Source organism: Macrosteles quadrilineatus, unplaced genomic scaffold, assembly GCF_028750875.1.
Source record: "Macrosteles quadrilineatus isolate MER2022 unplaced genomic scaffold, UCM_ALF_1.0 Scaffold_1__1_contigs__length_201487025, whole genome shotgun sequence".
Classification (NCBI taxonomy): Eukaryota; Metazoa; Arthropoda; class Insecta; order Hemiptera; family Cicadellidae; genus Macrosteles; species Macrosteles quadrilineatus.
Genome location: NW_026542594.1, coordinates 19,002,318 through 19,024,343, shown reverse-complemented (window position 1 = coordinate 19,024,343; position 22,026 = coordinate 19,002,318). Strand labels below are relative to the sequence as shown.

The window sequence follows — 22,026 nt, the reverse complement described above, 5'->3', positions numbered from 1 at the left end:
GAAAAGAATCGAGTTGACTAAGTTGAAAAAGGTCATAGTTGTCCCTGCCTTTAGTTGAAGCATGCTCAGTTGGGAACCGAGATAAAAAATCTACGTTAGCATGATCCGATGTTCTTCTGTATTCAATTTTGTAGTCGAATCCAGATAAAAAGTGTGCATAGTTAAATAATCTAGTAGCAGATATTGATGGTAGTGTTTTTGTGGGGCTGAATATGGATACGAGTGGCTTGTGGTCAGTAATCAGAGTAAATTTTCGTCCATAACAGTACGGGAAAAACTTCTTAAGCCCCCAGTAGATGCCAGTGGCTTCCTTGTCAATTTGGCTGTAGTGCTGTTCACATTTTGTCAAACTGCGTGAGGCAAAACTTATCGGTCTCTCACTTCCATCACTGTAACGATGTGAAAGAATAGCACCAAGACCAACCGGAGAGGCATCCGTTGCTAGTACCAGAGGCAAATCAGGATTATAATGTACAAGGACGCGATCACTTGCTAGTTCTGATTTGACCCTTTGAAAACTATTCTCGCATTTTGAGGTCCAATTGTAGCGTGCGTCTTTCTTAAGTAGTTGGTTGAGTGGGTGTAGGATTGTTGCTAAATCTTTTATGAATTTGTTGTAGTAGTTTGTTAATCCAAGAAATTTGCGAAGTTCTGTTACGTTTTCTGGTCTTTTGCTGTTTAAGATGGAAGAGACCTTTTCCTTTGTTTTATGAATACCTTGAGCATCAATTATATGTCCCAGATATTGCAGACTAGTTTGAAAAAACTTACACTTTTCTCTGTTCAATTTTAAGTTTTTACTTTTTAATCTTTCTAGAACAACCTTTAATCTTTTCAAGAGTTCTTCAGATGTCTTACCTTGTATAATAATGTCATCAAAAAAGCATTGCACTCCGCAAATACCTTGTAAAGTCTTGTCCATGAACTGTTGCCAAAGTGAAGGAGCAACTTTGACACCAAACATTAAACGGTTAACTTTGTACATACCTTTATGTGTACTCAATGTCTGCATGTGTGCGCTGTCCTCATCCATTTTCATGTGAAGATATGCGTTAGAAATATCTAGCGTGCAAAATACTTTTCCTCCGTTCATTTGAGAGTGGATTTCTTCAATTCTTGGAATAGGGTGGTTCTCATCTTTTATTACTCTGTTCTCAGCGTTACTTTATAATCGGCACAAATTCGTACTTGTCCGTTTGGCTTCACCACTGGTACAATGGGAGTTCCCCAGTCAGAATGGTCAACCTTTGTTATAATGTTACTGTCTTCAAGTCTTTTTAATTCATTTTCAACTTTACTTTTAAGGGAAAAGGGTATTTGTCTTGGTTTTACAAATATAGGTGTTGCATCGTCAATAAGTCTATAGTGTCCCAGATACTCAGGTATCTCTCCAATTTTACCATCAAAAACTTCCTCAAACTCGCTGAGGATGGTATCAAGACTTTCAGGTTGTATTGCGTTCACATTTTTTATTTCAGCCCAATCAATTGTCACTTCTCTGAGCCATTCTCTAACCAAATATAGCATCTACATTTTGGTCAATAAGGTAGAGTTTTCCAACAAATTTTTGCATCTTGTATGAGCAATGTACAAATGCCATACCCTTGGGTTTGATAGGTTCACCTGTGTACGTTCTAAGTTCGATGTTGGTTTTAAATACTTTTGTACGTACATTCAGTTTTTTAAAATCATCATAGGACATTGTACTAAGGGCTGCACCTGTATCCAATTCCATTGGTACAGTTTTTCCTTCAATTGTTATGTCAAGAATGAATTTACCTTTTTGTCTGTCACTTAGTACATTAATTTCATGTTCATACTCACTGCCTTTCTCCGAGTCATCTTGAGTCTGGTATTGCTTCAAATTTCTGTTAGTCTGGTTCTTTTCCTGTAAGCATACACTTGCTATGTGTCCAATTTTAGTACATTTTCTGCACTCAGCATCTATAAATTTACATTTGTTAGCTCGATGAGAAGGTGAACCGCATCTGTAACATTTCCCTTTTAGATTGTCAAATTTTGTGTTGTTGTCAAATTTTGTGTTGGGTCTCGTGCCGGTTTCTTGAAATGTTTGTCGATACAACATTTTCTTTGGCTTGTTCCTATCACTACTATTGGAATCCACCCTGTTCAAATCAAGGTGTTCCATTGTTTTGCGACATACAGTTTTGCTCTCAGATTTAGCTAGTTCCATTGCCGATGCTTCGTTAACAATGTCTTTGTACGTGCGTTTCTCTCGTCCTTGAAGAAGTTTGGCTCGAATATTTATGTCATTCAAACCACGAATAAACTGAAGTTTAAGAAACATCTCTGCAACCGACTTTCCACAATCACAATTAAAGTCACAGTTGCTAGTTAATTTCTTAAGTGCTATTGATTTATGGATTTATGTTCTTGTTGAGTACGTGAAATAAACTTGTGTTGTAAAGCCCATTGACTTGGCTGTGGTTCTACAAAATCCTTTAGTATCTGAACCAACTCACTGTAGTCTTTTGTAAGTGGGTTTTCAGGTGCACATAAATCATAAAGTTGTTGGTGTAACTGGGGTGTAAGAGCGTGTAGTAGCATGTAAACTTTAGTATTATCATCTGTACTTAGATTTTTAAGGTGTAGGAATATTTCAAGTCTCTTTATGAAATTTGTAACCGTTTCCTCTGGGTGAAAAGGTGTAAAATTTATACTACCCGACAATGAGGACCCGGGAATTGAACTATGTGTCGCCTCAGATGGATTGCTGATTGGGTGAAGTGGTGTAGACCTAGTGTTGGAACATTCATTCTTAATCAACTCTTGAAGTTTTGTTGTAAGATTTAAATACTTATCCTCGACATTACATCTACATTCTATTTCATGGTGCAAGTTTTCTTCATCGGTTAATGTATCAATTTGGTCCTGAATACTTTTGTAACGTTCCCACTGGTCAGCAATTGCTTTGAGGTTAACACTCACCTCAGTCACTGTAAGACTACCTTGAGACTGGAATCTTTCTGCCTTCTTCAACTGTCCTTTTACTACTACTCGTGCTTTCTTTAGATTATTTAACTCTTGTCCATCCATTCTTCGTTTTCCTCGTCGCCAATGTTACATTTTCAAATAATAAGTAAATTAGTTCAGTTGAATCAAACTCATACTTTTATGTAAACAGAAAAACTGATACAAACAAAACAAATGCAAAATAACAGGTGATCATTAATTCACATACACATATGGTCTAAAGTCAGTACATCAGTTAAACACATCAGGTCTACACATTGCTTAATTTCATTTAATTTTTAAAATAAATCATTTGTTTTTACATTTAAGGGGTCAAATGTAAAAAAAATATATAAAAAATTTAAACTTGGCAATGTGTAGACCAGCTGTTACTCAATTTGCTAAGGTGTTTAAAATAAACAGCTGATTCTATTCATCATATGTCTTTATGTAATCTTTGTTATTTGTTTTTCTCTCGCATGAATGACCAAAAATTATTGACTTTAATGGAACATTAGAGGTAGAAAACAAGTTTTTTCAAAAAATGTTTTAGACAAAAGTTATGTATTTTTCGACGTAGAATCCGATTCTGTAATCAAAATTGGTAGTTTACTTTAAAAAAAATCAACTTCCGGTCTAAAAAAGCCACTTTCGGTGTGATTTTGGATTTGAAATTATCACCATTTGGTAGACCGTGCCCAATTTAGCTAGTTCTGTATTATTATTTGTTTGTAAGAAAAGGTTTCCATCGTTTTAAAGGGGTGTACGGGTGGTTTTGGACACCCGGTATATATATATTGTATGTATACAATATATACTATATGATATATATACTATGACTATATATACCGGGTGTCAAAAACCACCCGTACACCCCTTTAAAAACGAGGAAAACCTTTTCTTACAAACAACAAATGATACAGAACTAGATAAATTGGGCACGGCCTACCAAATGGTGATAATTTCAAATCCAAAATCATACCGGAAGTGGCTTTTTCAGACCGGAAGTTGACTTTTTAAAATGTTAACCACCAATTTTGATCACAGAATTAGATTCTACACAAAAAGATACATAACTTTTGTCCAAAACATATTTAAAAAAAAAACACGTTTTCTAGCTCTAATCCCCTATTAAAGTCAACAATTTTGGGTCATTCCTCTGTCAAAGTGCCTTGAAACAATAATAGAGAAAAACAAATAACAAAGATTACATAAAGACATATGATGAATAGAATCAGCTGTTTATTGTAAACACTATAGTAATTGAGTAACAGCTGGTCTACAAATTGCTTAGTTAGATTTTTTTTTATAATTTGTTTTTACTTTTGACCACTTTAATGTAAAAACAATTGATTTCTTTTTAAAATAAAATGAAAATAAACAATGTGTAGACCAGCTGTTACTCAATTACTATAGTGTTTACAATAAACAGCTGATTCTATTTATCACATGTAATTATGTAATCTTTGTTTTTGGTTTTTTCTATTATTGTTTCAAGGAACTTTGACAGATGAATGACCCAAAACTGTTGACTTTAATAGGGGATTAGAGGTAGAAAACAATTGTTTTTTCAAAAAAAATTTTGGACAAAAGTTATGTATTTTTTTACGTAGAATCCGATTCTGTGATCAAAACTGGTAGTTTACATTTTAAAAAGTCAACTTCCGGCCTGATAAAGCCACTTCCGGTGTGATTTTGGATTTGAAATCGTCACCATTTGGTAGACCGTGCCCAATTTATCTAGTTCTGTATTATTTTTTTGTTTGTAAGAAAAGGTTTCCCATGTTTTTAAAGGGGTGTACAGGTGGTTTTGGACACCCGGTATATGAATTTGAACGGATGGTGTTTTTGGCCTCTATAGACCTCAAAACGAAAAATTAAATTGGTCCCGGGTCCAGGTGTTACCATTAGTACTACGGTAATAGCTTATTCTCTATATGGGAAATTCTCTAAAAACCAAATCGTTCTATAGAATAATACTACATTCAACCAGCTGTAAGTTGTAAGTTAAAACAAATTATATTGAACTAAAACAAATCGATGATTACAAAGATTGCTTTAAAAAATAATTTGAACATCCTACTATTTTACTATGCATATTTAATTAATTTGCCATCCTCGTACCGAAGAATTGAATGTATCAATGGTCAGCATTACACATAGTATAAATAAGTCAACCCTAAGTATGTCTTTTAATTTGTTTCCAAATGCTGAATTTGTGTCACAAATGCTGAATGTTAACAGCTGTTATGTTAAGCAAATTATATTGTACTAAAAGCTAGCTTAGAAAGATAAGCCTTAAGCAGCCGACGCTGCTGCTAGACTTTTTAAGAATTAAAACTTAATTTAAAAAAAAACTGGGACCCTTATTATGGCTTTGACATTCTCTAGTTCTCAAAATTATCTTTCTTTCAACACAAAAATCATGAAAATCCGTCGACTGGTTGATTCAGAATCGTGAAACAAAAAACCCTTTTACGTTTTAATATATATGATAGTTTGGACAGCTTTCAACCCTTCCGAGGCTTAATATATGTACACAGTTTATGTGTACATATAACTCATAATATAGTTCTAAAATTAAATGGATCTCCTTTTACAAACGTATATAATAACCAGAAATTTTGAAATCGTCCTCACCGCAGCGTCAAGGTTATTGTTACCTCTTCTTAGGTGAAATATCTCTCAAACCAGAGTGTACCATACATTTTTCCAAAAAGGTATGTGTAGCATATAATTATTAGCATAAATTTTTCCATTGACAAAACATCTCTGACCAATACAAAAATTCTTTCCGCGCTTACTAACTGTTTCATGCCACAAATTTTGATGAAAGGCTTTTCATTACCTTATATTCGAAAAATAAACTATACCTATTTACAGTTTTGACCAAACAGTTGGCAAGAAGCATTAATAGATAAGCTATGTACAAAATATGATAATTTTAACTCTATTCTAATTATGACAAAACACAAAGTAACTAAAAGCGAGTTTTGTTGGTAGTAAGCGTTGCAGGAGGTCCTTTACACTGAATCGACGTTACTTTTAATTGCTTTTGACCTTCCGGCACTGTTGACTCAGCGAAACTGAACTTGTATTTTATTGTATTTCGTCATATTAAAACTGCTGTTGCATTAGGTCAAATTCCCGATGTGTCAATCGCTTTAACATAGACTACGTTTTTAGCACGGACTGTATTATTTGACTTACTGGGATTTTTGATCTACAGACACTGCAAACATTGTAGTTTTTGACCTATCGGCACAAGTATAAATTATTTGACCTTCCGGCACTGTTGTCTTCCAGCAACATTCCCAATGGCAAGGGTGAGTATTTTAACAAACAATTTGCAGATTTTCTACGTTTAAGTGTCATTATTCACGAGACCACTATACCCCACATTCCAGAGCAAAATGGTGTACGTGAACGTGTTAACTGAACACTAGTTGTGAAAAGACAAGGTGTTTACTTCAAGATTCAGGTATAGGAAAACGATATTGGTTAGAAGCTATAAACACAGCTATCTATTTGAAAATTGTAGTCCTACAGCAGCTTTAAAAGATATAACACCAGAGAAGGTTTGGTTGGACTGGTTCAAAGGTTGTTCTGAGTCACTTACGAGTTTTTGGCTGTAAAGCTTATGTTCATATTCCCAAAAATGTTATAGAAAGAAACTTGACACAAAAGCAAAACCTTGTATTATGGTTGGATATTGTGAACATTCCAAAGGCTACAGACTGATCGACCCTAAGCAACCTTATTCGATTATAAAAGCATGTGATGTTGTTTTTGTAGAAGACCAATATCATAGCCTCTGATGTGAAAGATGACCTGAAAAATTAAAGTCGATAAGTTGAATATACTCTTTATACAGTAGCACAAATGCACTTGTTGAAATATCAAACATCTGTTGACAATGAAGAAAATCTTTTTCGTTCTAACAGTGAAAGTGAACAGGAGGTTTCAGAAAATGAAAATGATTATCAGCAGTCCTACTAACTGTTGAGCCTCCATTCCCAACACTGGCAGTGGAAAAAGGTATGTTCCACGTCATCGGGAATGCCTGGGCAGTATATGCAATCGGGTGACATGGCTTTGCCCATTCTGAACAGGTACGACCGGAAAAAGCCGTGACCCGTCAGAAATTGGGTGAGGTAGAAGTCCACCTCTCCATACCGCCGATTAACCCAAGGTTGGACTTGCTGTATCAGTTGCCTGGTCCAGCGTCTCCTGTTCCTAGCTCTCCTGCCGCAGCTGGTAGGTGCGGGTGCGTTCCTCTGTTCGTGCCTGGTCCTCCCCACGGTGCTGATGATTTGCCTTTCTCTCCGCCGTCAAAAGTTTGACGGGGATGACTCCAGCAACCACCAGGACGGCGGGTTCGGACACTGTTCGGTAGGCGCTACTCGATGCTACTCTTAGTGCTGCCTGACGCTGCACATGGACGAGCTGCCTCCTTATTGGTTTATATGGAATATAAACCTCCTTATTGAGAGCGTCTGCCCACACCTCCGCACCTTACAAGAGTATGGACTGGACAGAAGACATTAACAGCATTCTACAACTGGACCGAGGCCCTCCGACATTGGCCATCAAACGGCTAAGGGAGGAAAAAACCCTAGCGGCCTTATCCGCCGTACGCAAAATACCCCTAAAATATATAACTGTAATGTAAACAATAAAGTTTAGTATTTTAGATTTTTGTTTTATCTTGATGATTCCGGTTTTCTACTATTTTTAATGTTTGTCTCAAATATCCTTTATAGCTGTAGTAAAAATTGATGTTTATTTTCATAAAGTAATTATTGATATATAGACCTAAAAATTTTTAATTAATGATATTTTACACTTATTCAACGTTAAACTACAATAAAAATAAAAATAAAGACATTTTAATCCCAGCACAATGGATATAGGTACCGTTATTGTTACAGGCTACTGAAAAATAGCTAATAAACTTCAAGTGATTTGCATTATTCGTAAACGCAAGACACGGTTTAAAATTTAAATCAAAAAGGAAGAAAATGCTCTGAATCATTGTATATACATATAAATAAAATGTAAATACCCTTTGGATAACACATGATGTCATCAATTACAGATAAATGAAACTCTTTCTATTATCACTTTATTTTTATGTTCCTAACGGTATCCCATAAATTGAATACTTACAAATCAAGGCAGTTGTCATATTAATAAATGTATTACAACAATAACACATCATACAATCAATCCCACACTCATTTTTCATTCATATCCTGTTAAAATACACAGCCAGTGCTGCGTCCTGGTCTCATCTGGTAATATGCTCTATGGTATATTATTTTTTAACGCATTATTGTATAAAAATTGTATAAAATTCGCATTATTCGCCATAAAGTAATTTAATTATTGTATCAAAGGTCAACAGATTTAACATGGATTATTCTTACATTTATACAACTTACGTTAAATTCACATATACATTATTGATCAGATTTTTTTATTCATAAAAAATTCAACAAAATTTGAAAGTAAAAAACATTTATTCTCAGCCTAATGGATTGGTACTGTTATTATTGCAGGATTTTGGGGCAATTAGACTTAAAGTAAAACATATAATTTTAACGGCAAGACTCAGTTTAGCAATAAAAGATTAAATAAAATCGCCCTGTTTAATTGTAAATATGTAAATAAAATCTCAATTCTTTGTCAAGAATATATCATGTCAACAATTACAGGTAAATATGTATAAAATATCTTATTATCCATTAAGTTATTATTACAGTAGGATTTTTGCAGTCATTTGCCAACACTGATTAGTAAAAACAAAGTAATGGTAAATGTATGCAAAATTCCAAGTAATAAGGTAAAATTGCCATCACTAAAAGGCCCCCTTCACACTGGGCCACCATGGTGGTGACACTGGTGGCGACACCATGGTGGCTACGTTACACTAGCATTGATTTAAATGGGACATATTCACACTGAGCGTTTGTGGCGCGTCTGGCCGCGCGACCAGAAATGCGGTGGCTCGGGGTTGTGATTTTCAAAGACACCAGTCTGGTGGCGCCACCACGTCGCACCATGGTTTCTTATCGGACTGTTCACATTGGAGCGACTGGTAGCGCCACCGGTCACTTCTCAGTCTACTAAAGGAGTGCTAAACGCACAAATCAAGAATACCAGTACGGATAAAGTAGATATGGATTGTTTCATATTGGAAATACAAAATAGATAACATCCAACGTAAATAAATTACCTCTGGTTGAGACAGGAATGCGAAGAAGAAGGCGTGGGTGGAAATTGTAGATATCTTCATTGGAAAAGAAGATGCTACTGAAACTGAAAAAATCCCTCTGGTATTTCTATCTCTTAAAAACGGATGAACCCTAAAACTATGTTTTTTTTCTTAAGTTTTCGCAATTTCAAAAATATATACTGTATATAAAAGCACCTGCTTCTTCACCGTCCATGATTAAACTGTAAGCTTTGTGGCTGCAGAGTCCATTGGTCAATGAGCTGGTGGTGCATGTACATTTTGACCGACCACCATGGGGGTGACACCGGTGTCGCCACCATGGTGGCCCAGTGTGAATAGGCCCTATAACAATAAGTCTTTTAAAAACCATAAACTAATAATTGTTTCCCACTTATCAAAACCAATACACTTAGCAATTATCATATTAAGAAGTATTAGTGATTGTGATAAAAATGTCATATTTAGTCAAATGCATTTTTGTATAAAATTTCAATTCATCCAACGTATTCCATGTATTTGACTGCGAATCTGGCAGTGGTTAGCAGATTGATTGATTGTTTGTAGGTCTGCCGCAGTGCCGAGCCACCACGGCACTACGCGCTGCACACACTGGTGCATTCAAACTCTTATTATTGGCGTAATCGTTGGCTTAATATCACATAAGTCATATGTATGTTGTTTGAAATTTAAAGCTTTACATTTTACTAAATGGGTAATATGTACCTATTTGAAGTATTAACAGCGTAAAATAAAAAAAGCATAAACGTTACATATTTTACATTACAAAAATCATATTTAAGCTACCATTACAATATATTTATACTATGAAATACTAATGAATATCGTATGTTCATGAAGTAAACTTTCTTTAGAGTAGTTTCAGCTTCATACCACTATTGTAAGTCAAATAAATTTAAAGTTATAGCATTTTCCATAAAACCTTGCAAGTTTGATTTGTTTTGCCGCCATTTTTCAAGATGGCGGATTTAGCTGAAGTGGGATTTTTTGGGAATTCTCAGGAAATGTTAAGGGGTGTGTCTCAAACACATCCCAGAAGAGTTTACCCTTGAACTAATTTGTTCTAGATTAGAGTCTTTTTTGTGTAACTGTCCTGCACTATTGTTGGAACATGGAACAACCTACAGTACTTGTTTTGAAAAGGGCGAAAATGATACTGTGATACTGGTTATGGGTAAATTCAACAACACGGTCTCCGACCTCGAACACAGCTTTGAGGTCAGTTGGACAGTGGTGCACAGAGGTAGGCCTTTCTATCAACCCCTCCAAAGTGACGGTTATCCCCTTCACCAGGAGGCGCGATCTAAATGGCATAGGACCTCTGAGACTACAAGACACAGTGCTTGAAATGCAGAATCAGGTGAAGTACCTGGGTGTGGTATTGGACCGAAAGCTGCAATGGGGACCAAAACTCAAAAAGGTCATTGATCGAGGTAAATGGTCACTCATGGCATGCAGGCGGATGGTGGGAGGAACCTGGGGGCTCATGCACTGGCTGTTTGTCTCCGTGGTAAGGCCTGCCATGACTCGTGTGGTGACCCAAGATGGTCTCGGTGTCGACGGTGAGAGATCTGGCTGCCGTCCAAAGAAAGACTCGCCTTTCTCATAATCACGGGCGCAATGAACAGCTGTCTGGGAGCCTCACTGGACTGCCTTCTCAACCTCCAATTCCAATTGATCTGCATCTCAAGGTCACTGCGAGGAGGACTGCCTACAGACTCCAGTGCGAAAACCTCTGGTTGGATGTTGTTGGAGAATCCCGAGGTCACTCTCGGATCACTCAGATGGTAAGATGGGAGGTACTGGACATGCCCCCGGACCACATGTCGATCCAATTCTTCTTCGCCAGGCCATTCACCGTCCTTCTTCCATCCAGGGATGAGTGGATGTCAGGTAGGAATCCTCTTCCACAAGGCGACCTTGAATGGTATACTGAAGGTTCAAAGGTAAGAAGTGGGACAGGGGCTGGAATTCATGGAGTGCAGAACGGGGTGACATTTGTCTTCCAATGGGCACACACCCAACTGTGTTCCAGGCCGAAATAACTGTGATAATGGAATATGCTAAGGAGAACCTGAGGCTAGGCTTCAGGGAAATCAATATTTCCATTTTTAAAGATAGCCAGGCTGCGCTTAAAGCGCTTGACTCCTACAAATTCAATTGCAAGGTGGTCTGGGACTGCCTTTCTGCAGTATGCAACCTGGGTAGGCGCAACAAGGTAACACTCTTTTGGGTCCCTGGGAACTCAGGGATGGAAGGGAACGAGATGGCTGACAGGCTAGCAAATATATCACATCAGCCACAGACTTCATGGGACCACAGCCTTTCTGTGAAATCTCTCGTGGGTATGCATGTCACTCAGTCATGTCATGGGCTCAGGAAGAACACAGGAAAAGATGGTTTAGACTTACGCACCAAAGTAAGCTCACCCTCTTCTCCCCTTCCAAGACGGTCGCCCCCAATGCTCTACGCTTAGACAGGAGGCAACTCAGACAGTTCACAGGAATGGTCACTGGCCATGGATTCCTGAAATTGCACCTGCATCGCTTGAGAATCCACAATGGAAACATTGCGTGTAAGAAGCGTGGGTAGTCAGAGGAGACTGCAGACCACCTACTCTATGACTACACAGCACTGAACGAGGTAAGGGACAGTACTCTTGGAGCAATGACAAGGGGCAGACACCTTCCTCAGGAGGAGCTCAGATAGGATGCTGAAGTTCATTAAGCAACTCAGGTTTGACCGACTGATGTACCATGTGGGGAGTGCAAAAAGCCCTACAGTGGCTGACGTGTAACAGGACAAGGTCTGCCCCTACAGAATCAATGAATCAAGGGCGAAAATAAAGGTCTCTTAAAAAAGAGTATTTATGGACTGAAACAGGCGAGGAGATCCTGGAATAAAACTGTTTATGAATTTTTGATGAAGTTAAACTACTAACAATCTAAATGTGAAGAATGTGTTTGCATTAAGAAATAGAAAAGTAAGTGGTTTAACGATTCTAGCTTTGTATGTGGATGATTTTTTTATTTTCACTAATGATAAAGTTGAAAACAAAATCTAATAACAGTTCTTCAGAAAACTTTTGAAACTAAATTTCTAGGACCTGTTACCAACTGTCTAGGTATGAAAGTGACTCGAAATCGTAAAGAGAGAACCATATCACTATCACAAAGTAGCTATGTGACAAATCTTTTCAGCGTTTTAACATGACAGAAGGAAAACCTGCATCTACATCAATGGCAGTAAACTTGAAGCTTGAAAAGGTTTCTAATGAAGAATGAAGAGAAATCCAATTATCCTTATCAACAGCTGATCGGTGGACTTCTTTATCTTTCAGGGTGTACAAGGCCTGATATATCGTATGTTACTAACTATTAAGTCAGTTCAACAACACATGTCATGATAAAAGTCATTGGATTGCAGCGTAGCGTGTACTGAGATATCTAGTTGGGACTAGAAAGTATGCACTTACATTTAGATGTACTAATAATTTCAATTTGGAAGCATATGTTGACACAGATTGGGCTGGCAAAACTATTGATAGAAGATGGACAGCTGGTTTTGTCTTGGAAAGCTGGAGGATGTGCAGTTTCTTGGATCAAGGAAACAACGTACTGTTGCTTTAGCCAGTACAGAAGCGGAATACTTGGCAATGAGTGATGTAACTAAAGAGGTGTGTTTTATGAAAAACTTCTTTTTATGACTCGGACGTTGGAAATAAACAGAACCGGACAAGTACAGGACACTGGCAGACTAGGCTACTAACACTGTAAGCGTACGAGTTGACTTTACTCACCGGGTTCATAACGTCGAATGGCGTTCCGTCACTGTGCCTTCTCGATCGGCTAGTCAGCCTCTTGGACTTTGACCGAATGACTCATCCTGGTTTGGTTCCTTCACCAGGCCCGATAAGTTAACATTTAAACTATTTGATGAGGTCAACTTGCCTCTATATAATATAACATAAATAACTCTTCTTGAATATATAACACTTCTCAAGTGAGATAAGTGACAAGCTCTACACTGTTGTACTATATAACTAGTGTACACGTTGCTCGAAATCGAGCAATTGCAAAGAAGAAAAGTAGTTATTTTAAAACAAATAAAAGTCAACATAATTTCCGATGAGTTTAAAAGACTCAACTCATAGATTACGTACCTAACAGTTCCATATAATCAACATTTCTTGTAAATATTTTATAATTTTACAAAAGCTGATATGGTTTTTTAAATGTTTCCCACTTATAGCCGTATTAGGTTGTCCATGTTGATCTTCGTCAATGATAATGTAGACTGCATGGTACCACCTATTGTCGCCAGTACGTTTACAAATCGCAATTTTATTTGCATCAATTGACATTCATTGGGTAGCTACTGTTATATCGTAAATTATATTTACCGGAAAAAATTCAGAATTGAAAGGCCTAATGTCATTCAGATGATTTTAGCGAATTTCCCTATAGGGAAGTAGCTATTACCGTAGGTGGCACGGTAAGACTTAAGCCCAGGACCGATTTACTTCTTCATTTTGATGTCCCCAGAGGCCAAAAACACTATTCGTTCAAATTTTTATATATGTATATATATATATATAGATTTATATATATATATATATACATATGTCCGTGAACACAACTTGAGTAATTTTTGTCCAATTTTGATGAAATTTGGTTTAAAGGTGTAAGGCGGGATAAACTTGAATGAGTTTGCGAACCAGCATGATCGGACCATGGCAACGGGGTTTTACGGGAGGTTTTATGGGGTAAAAAATGGTTTTTCTCATTTTTGACCCTCAAAACACAAAATTTCCCAATTTCTCTCAAGACCTTTTTAAAGAACTTAAAAAAAAATAATTTAGTATATCAAAGTGTTTTTGTGGAGAAAATCCAAAAAATTGTAAATGTAAAATTCATATGTTATTCTTATGGAAAATATTGTAAATGTAAACTGTTGTATTTTGCTTGTTTGTGGATATATTTTGATCAAACTTGGCAAATTTATTTATTTTATACTAAGCTATTAATATTTTACTAAAATACACACTTTATTAGATTCCTTGTAGCAGCAAACCTAGGTACTCGTTAAACCTATTGTTATTTAAATTTAATTGAAAATCAATTCAGACAAATGAAAATTCGCTTCGTCGGCAGGTTTTGCTGCGGCAGGGGTATTTTGTTTCCCTTAAATGTGAATAATAATGTGAATAATGTGAATCCTTCAATTGAAGTTTTATTAAGGTTTCTTGGATGTAGTCACATTCTTTTAAAATTACATGACTTTTATGAAAACATATATTTAATGATTAATGTCCTTGCCGTACCAGTTTAATTCATACTTAGAAGGGTTTCCTTTGCCAATCATCATAAAGTTAAGTCCATGTTTCCTACAAAATAGTAGCACTTCAGCTAACATCCTTGTTCATTGTTTGTGGGAATCTTCATATTGTAACTTAAGGTGTTCTTCATTATATAGGTTGATATAGATAGTAATTTTTTTCAATCTCTAGTTCTACTTGGTGGCGTTCTATGACTTTGCTATATTTCCATGGTTAACAAATGGGTTCTTTCAATGATTTCTCAAGAAATACAGTACTATGTCAATTAGTTTTTCTTATTTGGTAAAATATATCAAATTGTCCAGGATTTCTCGATTTTTTACATTGTAATATGTACGAATGTAAATTGAAATAGTAAATATTAAATTTCAACAAAATCAGTAAATGTACCCAGTGCGTTTCATTGAATTGAAAAATAAATAACAGCAATTAAATTATACAGCTGATCAAAATGTAAACAATTGTGTTCTTCATAAGGATAACATGTGAACTTTAACAGCCACTGGGGCAGAGCCCAAGGGACTTTTTCAAAAATGTAAAGTCAGTTTGCAAATCTACGCAACACGCTCTTTCCAACGAGACGTCAATGGATAAAATCGGTTAAGAAATGGGGGAGGAGTTCAACCGACAAAGTTTCGTGTAGCGTATTAATTATATAGATGACAATCAAAGTGCTCAGAAGTTTATTCAAAACCCTCAAGCTCATAATCGCACAAAGTATATTGATGTTAGACATCACTTCATAAAAGAGCTGTACAAAAGATGTTCATTGAAATCAAGTACAGGGTGGCGCAGAGAAACGGGAAATTTTGAAATAATCATAGTAAACCAAGAAAATTGTACAAACTAATCTTCAATGGTGAAAGTGAGGTGGCTTTTGGGCCTATTCGTTCAGTCGATTTTGAAGACTTAGCATTGTGCGACGCAATGTGTCCTCTGGGATGTTGATGACGTGTTCTTCGATCTGAATCTTGAGCTCAATAAGATTTCTTGGCCTAGTCAGGTACACAACGCTCTTTAGATATCCCCATAGAAAGAAGTCACGCACTGAGAGGTCTGGAGACCGTGGAGGCCAAACGACGTTAGCGTTCCTTGAAATGATGCTCTCCCCAAACAAACTTCTCCATGCAGCCATTGACAGATTGGCAGTGTATGAGGTGGCTCCGTCTTGTTCAAACCAGGTATGCTGAATTTCAATATCTGGAAAAGTATGAAGCCGTGGAGCAAAAAATGCCTCCAGCATATGAATGTTACGTTGAGATGTGACAGTTACAGTGGAACCATCTTAATCCTCAAAAAAGTAAGGTCCAATCACACCAAGACAAGGCACTGCACACCATACAGTAACTTTGGGACTGAAGCTCAGTGGGATTTCGTTGAGCCCAGTAACGCATGTTCTGCTTATTGACATGTCCAATTAAATTAAAGTGACAGACATCCAAACATTTACAGTTGTTGCACTGTCACCATTTTTGTAGTAGCTCTCACGGCGACTGCACGCTCCGCACCACTCCACTGCTCCATCTTAACTAAATGTCCATTACTACTTGGCGTCATGACTTCCTTTTCTCATTCCTACAAGACATACAGGTGTGTCAACAACGACTTCAAAATTTCCTGTTTCTCTGCGCCACTCTGTATATGCCAACTGAAAAGATTACTGCAGATATTTTAACAACATTTTTGTCATGTAAAACATTTAATCACTTTGAGATGGACTTGGGACTTAAATACTCTGATTAAATAAAAAAAAGTTTGATTAAGGGGGAATGTTGAGGATTTTATATATTATTGCTTTACTTGTGCTATATAATCAAATATCTTTTTAATGTATTTGTTTATATCAGCTGGTTGATTATGTTATGTTGTTGTAATATGTTTACAGTTTGAAGGGTTAATGGTTTAATATTTTCCCTTTTTACACCAATTATTAATCAAGTATTTTATTCCCTTGTTTCATCAGATTTAGTTTGTAAAAGTCTAATTTTTTGTATTATTTTATATTTTGTAGGACATCAAGTAATTTTGAAGTAATGGGTTATTTTTTAAGTAGCCTAAAAGAAAAAAATACAGTGAAACCTTGATAAGAATACCCTTGATAACAAGTGGCCCTTCATAACAAGTCTCATTTTCAAATCCCCCTAAAATTAATTTACCTAACCCGCCATGTTAAACTTCCCTATCCCAAGCGTGATGTATACAACTTCTTTACTTCTCGAGTGATGTGAAGTTGAAAAAAACTCACTCGGTGAGGTAATGAAACCCATTTAAATAGCATTGAGTGCTTAACTTAAAAAATATACCTCTATGGAGGGGAGCCACCTTCAACGCTAGAAATCAGCTGTGCGCTTGAATTTTATTGTTATGTTTTGAAGAATTTTCCTAACCTAGCTTTTGTTTGTAAATGAACGTTACTGTTAGAAGATGAGTGAAATGGACAATGAAAAATATTGTTCGTAACCTCCTGTATATTGTCGGGTCAGGTAAAATCTTGTACGTTACGCAAGAGCGTGTTTACATCACTTAGGTAAATTATGCAACTCGCTTCCGCTCGTTGCACAACATTCACCCGCGTGATGTAAAAACGCTCTTACTACACTTGTAAGGTAAATAGCTATTACGCCTAATCACATGTTATTACAAACCTCGATAAGAAGTCAACCTTGATAACAAGCCTTATTTTACAATCCCCATGAGAGTCTTGTTATCAAGGTTCTGCTGTAATGCAACAATGACAAATTCAAACCAGCCAACTTAAGTTTTAAACCATTCTCAAGACATTAAATAAATACCGTATTAAAGGTCAATGAGGATATTTAAAAACAATTTCATAAGAAAACTTTATTGTAACTAGAGTTGTGCCATACTGAAATTTGGCCACACTCAAGGTACATAATATGCTGTAGAGACAATAGTTCGTCTTCCACGATCACTGCAAAATCATGAATATCTTCCTCAGTTACCGAAAAATCACCACTGTCTTCTGTGGTCTTGACAAAATCCTGAATATCGCTCAGTGACAACGAAAAAATCATTATAGTCTTGGGCACTCGCGGCAAAACCATGAACATATCCCGCGGTTGTGTATAATGGTAACAAGTAAATATTGGAGTTCAGCTATCATGTTGACGACGGTGATTAATAGAAATAGTTGATCGAAGATCTTGTAATCAAACAACTGTGAAATTATATTAATGGATATATCTAATAGTCTACATCTACAACAAAATTTTTTTATTATAACATGTCAAGTACCAACCTTCACATTTGAATAGAAACTGATACTAACATAGTATTTACTTCTGTTCCGGTAAGGTCAAAAGATTTCATTTATAAAATTTTGTGGGACATCGGATTTGATGGAATTTTGATGTGTGTTTAAGACCTCGTTAGGCAGTGAAATAATGGGGGACCTCAGTTGAGTTGTTACTTTTAATTTGTGTTTAGGACCTCGTTGGTGGGAGAAATAATGTGGGACCTCGGTTGCGTTGGTATTTTGTTTTGTGCTTAGAACCTCGTTTTTGTGAGAAATAATCCTGGACCTCGGAAATGTTGTTCCTTTTAATTTGTGTTTAGGACCTCGTTTTTGATGGAAATAATGCGGAACCTCATAAATGTTGTTACTTTAATTTTGTGTTTAGAACCTCGTTGGTGAGGGAAATAATGTGGGACCTCTGAAGTGTTGATTTCTTGGTTTGTCTTAAGTACCACGTTTTTAGATAAATAATACGTTGAAATAAAATATGATAAAATAGAAGAGTGCTGTTATTTTTGTTTTGTTTTGTTCTTGGACATCTTGATATCTTCGACATTTTAATTAAATAAACTCTTAAACGAATGGGTAATTTTGGAATTTTTTTGACATTTTAGTATGAAAATTCTAATTGGTCACCTTTTTGAAACTATTGGCCATGACTAAATAAATATTGGCGATATTTTAGTCATGCAAGAGACCCATCGAGGGATTACAGACAGAAGACTAGTATTGAAGGAATGAAACTTGTCATTGAAAGACCTCATGCACAATACGGAAGCGCTATCTTCGCTTCTCTGGACATCACTATCAAGTCAATGAACCTGACAGATACGAATGATATAGAGATTTTAACCATCAAACTATCGTTATGTACCGTAACATCTGTGTATAAACCACCAGGAGCTGCTTATAGTTTTGACCCCCCATGTAACTACAGAAATAAAAATGTGAGAGTTGTACTTGGAGACTTTAACTTTCACAGTACAAATTGGGGATATAATGCAACTGACGAAAATGGGGAGTTACTGGAGAGATGGACGGATAGTGAAGGACTCGCACTCATTCATGACCCAAAGCTACCTGCGTCTTTCAATAGCGGTCGGTGGCAAAGAGGCTACAACCCAGATAACATTTTTGTAAGTTAAAACGTGACAAAGAACACAGTTAAATCAGTGGGCCCCCCGATACTTAAGACACAGCACAAACCTGTAATATGCACAATCACTAAAGTCGTTCAACCATTCAACCAGAGATTGTTCCATTCAAGAGAAGATTTAATTAAAAAAAGGCAAAGTGGCAAAGTTTCTCTCAAAAACTTGATTCAGATGTGAAACGGTTGAACCCTTGTCCTGAAAATTATGAAAAATTTGTTGTACTGGTAAAAAATGCCTCAAGAAAATTCATTCCTAGGGAATGCCGAACCCAGTATGTCAGTGGCCTCACCCCCCAAGCGAAAGATCTCCTTGAAAATTACAATAACAACTTTGATAAAGATCCTTTCTCAGCAGAAACTATTGAACAGGGTGAAGAACTTCTGCGCTGCTTGAGCGAGGGAAGGAAGGAGAAGTGGTCCAGGCTTCTCTCTGACCTGGATATGAAATTAAACAGTAGGAGAGCCTGGAAGTTGATAAAAAACCTTAGTAACGACCCAACACAAAAAAAAACCAGACTATAGCCAAGTGACCCCAAACCAAATAGCTCACCAATTACTTATGAATGGAAAACCAAAACGTAGGGTCAAAAAACACAAATTGGAGCGATTGAAGAATGAGGAAACGGAAAGCTCTTTAGAGAGGTCTTTTACTATTGAGGAACTGAGAACAGCTCTTAGCCTAATAAAAGAAAATAAAGCTGCAGGACTGGATGATATAAGAACAGAGCAAATAAAACGTTTCGGGCCAGAAACCCTCAACTGGATATTGAAAATGATGAACACACGTATGGCAACAATGAAGGTTCCGAAAATCTGGAGGAAGTCTCATGTAGTCGCACTCCTAAAACCAGGCAAAGAACCAACTGAAGCCTGTTGAAAATGCCTGCCTTTTCTTCTGTATTTATTTGTAATAGTCATACAGATGATATGAATGTTTTTTTTACTATCAGCTGTCTGTTTTGTTGTCCAATATTATTCCTTGTCATGAAAAACATTAATGAGAAATACGTTTGATTATTTTATAGTTTAAATTTGTTTTTCGTCGTAGTTTTGCTTAGATTATCCCTAAACACCTCCACTTGGGAGAATAATTCAAGAAAAACTTCCGCCCGATTTCCCCGATATTAGCATATATATTTAAGCATATATATCCTGGTTCCCGATTTCAATCGATATTAGCATAGCCCAGTTAAGAAACTGTACCCCTGCTTTATAAATGCAGGTTCTTTTTTCAATAACAAAGATTTTCTTTGACTGTATTTAAACCAATAGTTGCTACGAAACTAATAGCAATAAGGAAAATTAAAAGAAACCTCCTGCTTGGAATAATTCAGTCAACTTACAGTAATTAGGCATGCAAATGCGATGCTACGACAGCCGATGGTGGCTAGCACCCTCCGAACCCTTCAAATGAAGATTTGCCGCTCTGTTCAACCTGAAATTTTGACAAAACTAAGCTCGATAGAAAAAAAGTTGAATACAAACAGTAAAATATATTTAATTATCTACAAATTTATCACGGATAAAACTTCTCTGACAAAAAAAAAAAAAAAAAAAAAAAAAAAACAATGTTAGTAGTTGATTAACTTTTTCATGTCTCATTTCCAGTTTTTACCCAAAATTAACTATCTAAATATTAATAAACATAACCATCCAAATATTAATTATAAAACTATAACTTACTCTTTGTATGGAGGGATTATTTCCAAGCTCTCTACCTATTTTCAAAATTTGATCTCAATATAGTAAGGTTGTCAAAATGCAGAGTAAATTTATAACGTCTACACTACTAATTTTTGCCGATTCCGAGGCGTTACATAATTCTTGCATCGCTTCTATGACAAACCAAAGATTAGCTCAACATTTTGTATTGCTTGTGCTGGTGAAACTGAGCTAGAGATGCAACTGGAGGTAGCACTGAATGAGAGACGTTGGCTGCCGTATCTTCTAGTATGTACTAGAGGTAGAGTATATTTTACTTAATACATTGGAGCTAGGGGCAGGCTGGTAGGAATAGGGGATTGTGGGATTGTAATCCAGCCATGGGCCAATGAGATAGTGGATTCCTCTAGTTGGGACGATTTTGTAGCTGAGTTGCTGTGTCAGTGTTATACCTCCAGTTGTATTCCAGTTAAGTGTTGGCGAAGCCTGAGATAATCTCTGAGTAGGCTTACTCTATGAGCCACAATAGTCACCCTTGATAGAATTGGGATTTCGCTTCTTGTAGTGTTACATATTCAATGCCTCTAGTCCTAGTCTCCTTCTTTAATAATGAACATCGGAGAGCGTTTGGGCGCACCCTTTACGCAACCGGGTCTTTGCTTTATGGTGGCGGGTGTAAACATTGATTTGGGAAATCTAGAAATGTGGTGTGGTAATCTTAACCGACTTCTGGTGGGAAACAAAATTTCTGTTGTAAACACTATAAAACAGTTTCCAACATCAAAAATTTTTCTGTTTAAAAAGTAGTGTTTCTTGGTTTTTAGGAACATTAGGAAACACGTGTTCTTAACTCCAGTGTAAACGCGGCTTAACTTCTCAAGCGCCCCCTCGAGGGTTAAAACATTAATGTTGGCCCTATACAACCATGTGATTTAAAAAATACCCCCGCCGCAGCAAACCTACCGACTAAGCGAATTTCCATTTGTCTGAATTGATTTTCAATTAAATCTATTTAAATAACATTAGGTTTAACAAGTAGTTAGGTTTGCTGCTACAACAAAACTAATAAAGTGTGGTTTTTATAGTCGGGACCACATAAGTTTGCAGTTGAGGGAGGAGCCTATTTACCATATGGTTTTGAATGAACCAATGAGAACGGTGCGGTATTGCCAAATCTAATAATACCAGCTGATTTGAAAATATTGTTTTTATATTTTAATTAGTGTTGTCAATGGGCGATGTGGCAACGTCGCACTAGCCTTGTCTTGTGATTGGCTGCCACCAACTGCAAACTTGCGTGGTCCCGACAATAGTAAAATATTAATAGCTCAATGTAAAATAAATAAATTTGCCAAGTTTAATCAAAATATATCCATAAACAAGCAAAC

The 22,026-nt window shown here is 36.5% G+C and overlaps 1 protein-coding gene across 2 annotated transcripts in view; it reads left to right on the top strand.

Moving 5' to 3' along the window:
* LOC129004589 (protein suppressor of forked) overlaps positions 1-22,026 on the top strand; it is a 137,913-nt gene that overhangs the window by 36,308 nt on the left and 79,579 nt on the right. The gene's annotated exons all lie outside the window — the stretch shown is intronic.